Source organism: Leptopilina heterotoma, unplaced genomic scaffold, assembly GCF_015476425.1.
Source record: "Leptopilina heterotoma isolate Lh14 unplaced genomic scaffold, ASM1547642v1 Lhet_213, whole genome shotgun sequence".
Lineage (NCBI taxonomy): Eukaryota > Metazoa > Arthropoda > Insecta > Hymenoptera > Figitidae > Leptopilina > Leptopilina heterotoma.
In genome coordinates this window covers 240,387-244,150 of record NW_025110931.1, presented here as the reverse complement: position 1 = coordinate 244,150, position 3,764 = coordinate 240,387, and positions in this window count along the sequence as shown.

The window sequence follows — 3,764 nt, the reverse complement described above, 5'->3', positions numbered from 1 at the left end:
TGTCTTATTTTAAAAAGATTTAATTAAATTTATTCTAAAATGTGAGGAATACACTCGGGGCACTCGGGGTAAAGTCGCTCACCTGAAGTCGGGGTAAAGCCGCTCACTTAGTTTTAAATTTGAAATTTAGAATAAAATAATTTCACGTATTATATTTCAACAATAACACAATTTATGACTTATTAAAACAAAAATTGTAACTACATTTCACTTTCTCTTAATAAAATATAACACTATTTAAATCCATAGTTGTAATTCATGAAATCTATGTACATTATTTATGAAACCAATTTGTTGTTTATAGAATTGTTTATATAATTCATAAATTATCAATAATAAATCATACTTAAGACGGGAATAAGACGAACTTTAATATTTAAAAAATAAAACTGTTCCGTCTTGAAAAGATAAAGTGAGCGGGTTTACCCTGGAAAATTGTGATTTCGAAATTTGGTATATGTTTATTAAAAAGTTTCTCTAAGTAAAACTAAAAAAGATAAATCAAAAACTCTTTTTTATTTTTTTAGTAGAAATCATAAGCTTTCAAATGATATAAATTAACTTATATTTAGAGAATAATTTCCTAGATTTTAGCCGATCTGAAAAAAGTGAGCGGGTTTACCCCAGTATCCCCTATAATTAAAAATATTGGATATAAAAATATTTTTTAAAAACTAAAAATTATTTTAATAAACATTTGTAAATATACTATTGAATAATTAGAAAATGTTAATTCATTAACTAATTATATATAATTAAAAATTTTTAATATTCCTAAATAATAAAAATTTTGTAATAAAAAATAAATAAGTTAGCCTAGCTCAAAAGACAAATTTACTCAAAACAAGAAAAAAATATAAATAACGAACGATCTTAATAATTTAATTAATTAATTATATATAGGTAATTGTACAAATTTTAATATATTCAAAAGCAATTAAAAATTTTTAAATTAAAATAATTTAACCTCAAAAGAGGTTAAATTAAATAAATACACCTCCTGGGTGTTAATTACTGCCTATTTTCAAAATTATATATATATATATATATGAGGCATTCTTTCTCAAGTGGGTCACCCCTTCTCTCCATTTCAAATTTAAACCAAAAATCTTTTATAATAGCTCAAATTAAAGGTAAAAATGTCAGCTTTTCAATGCCGTTGGGCCCTTTTTGAAATATTAATTTTCAAATGAACTATAGAGAATTTAATGCCAAAAAACACTATGACCAATTCTTTTTCATGTTAAAAAACGAAAAAAACCCCAATTTTAAAAATTCTACAGGGCCTACAACATTAAATTATATGATAAATTAACAAAATTTCATATTATTTCCTAAAATTGAAGATGGCGAATCCAAAATGGCGGACTTAGAAATTAAAAATCAATCGGATTTGCCTAAAATTTGTTATTTGGGGGTTTTTGGGATCGCTGATGACGAATTTGGTGTTTATGTTTTAAAATTCAAAATGGAAAATTCAAAATGGCGGACTAAAAAAAATTAAAAATCAATCGGCTTTGCCTAAAATTTGTTATTTGGGGGTTTTTGAGATCGCTGATTACGAATTTGATGTCTATGATTAGGAATTTTATGTCAGCTTTTGAGAATTGAATATAACGGATCTAATATTGAGTGTTAGAAATTCAAAATTTTTAATCCAATAACGCTGCCAAATTTTTCTAAACAATTGGATTCTTTATGTAAGTTCTCCTAGCCTCTGTCATAGTTGGAGTGCTTTCTGTATGAATAAAATTTTCGCGTTGTTTGCTATGGGATTGCTGCTGTTCCTCAAGTTTTTTATGTTTGGTATAGGAATTATTATTAATAAAGCTATGCTCAAATGACCCTAAAGGACTTAGATTTAAAAAAATAAAGATAATTTGTTCAATTTATATTGAATTCTGAAAAGCTGACATCAAATTCCTAATCATAGACAGATAACACAGGCACACAAAAAAATAAAAAAGTCAAAACCCAGAGGTCACACCCCCCTATCCCCATGTTTTTGGGGTCGCTGACACCGAATATGACCATGAAAATTTTTTTTCATCGGCCATTTTCCCTCTTCCACCCCCTTGCACCTGCTCCCGGGGGTTGGAATTTCAGTTTAAAAAAAAGTGGAGTAGGGTGTCTATTCCTATGTTTTTTGGGTCGCTAAAACCAAAAAAGACTACCAAAAACAAATTCTTCCCTCCCTTAACCCCCTACAACCCCCTTAACACCCGAAAGGTGGGGGGTCGAAGTTCGAATTTTCACGAAAAGTCGATTACGGTGTCTAAACCTACGTTTTTTGGGTCGCTGAAACCAAAAACGACTACTAAAATCAAATCCTCTCCACCTCCGACCCCCTACAACCCCCTGCAATAATGTTTTTTAAATAAAACGAACCGATTTTTGGGAAATTGAAAATTAAATATTAATTATCAAAAATTATTGCAGGGGGTTGTAGGGGGTCGAGGGTGGAAAGGATTTGATTTTGGTAGTCGTTTTTGGTTTCAGCGACCCAAAAAACGTAGGTTTAGACACCGTAATCGACTTTTCGTGAAAATTCGAACTTCGACCCCCCACCTTTCGGGTGTTAAGGGGGTTGTAGGGGGTTAAGGGAGGGAAGAATTTGTTTTTGGTAGTCTTTTTTGGTTTTAGCGACCCAAAAAACATAGGAATAGACACCCTACTCCACTTTTTTTTAAACTGAAATTCCAACCCCCGGGAGCAGGTGCAAGGGGGTGGAAGAGGGAAAATGGCCGATGAAAAAAAATTTTCATGGTCATATTCGGTGTCAGCGACCCCAAAAACATGGGGATAGGGGGGTGTGACCTCTGGGTTTTGACTTTTTTATTTTTTTGTGTGCCTGTGTAATCAAAACTCAAAATAGCGGATCCAATACGGCGGACATAAAAAAAATTAGGAACTAATCGGATGCACTTAAAATTTGGTACTTATGGGTTTTTGGGGTCTTTGATTAGGAATTTCATGTCAGCTTTTCAGAATTAAATACAAATTGGACAAATTATAGTTATTTATTTATTTAAAAATCTAAGTTCATTAGGGTCATTTGAGTATCGCTTTATTCATAATAATTTCTATACAAAACATAAAAATCAGCAGCAATCACATAGCTGGCAATCAATATTTCAGCGTTATTGCATTCAAAATATCGAATTTCTAATACTCAATATAGAATCGGCGATCCCAAAAATATCACAGTAATGAACTTTTAGCAAATCTGATTAATGTTTCATATTACATTAACTATATTAGAACCATTATATTGAATTCTGAAAAGCTGCCATCAAATTCCTAACCATAGACATAAAATTAGTAATTAAACACCCTAAAAACCCCGGAAAGACGAGTTTTAAATAAAACCGTTTGATTTTTAATTTTTAAGCCCGCCATTTTGGATCAACCATTTTGAATTTTGAGAATCTGACATCAAATTCGTAATCAGCGATCTCAAAAACCCCCAAATAACAAATTTTAGGCAAATCCGATTAATTTTTAATTTTTAAGTCCGACATTTTGAATTCGCCATTTTGAATTTTGAAACATAAACACCAAATTCGTCATCAGCGATCCCAAAAACCCCCAAATAACAAATTTTAGGCAAATCCGATTGATTTTTAATTTCTAAGTCCGCCATTTTGGATTCGCTATTTTGAATTTTGAAAAACTAACACCAAATTCGTCATCAGCGATCCCAAAAACCCCTTTATGGTGAGTTTGAACAAAAATTATAAATTTTTTTAATTTTGGGCGCCATA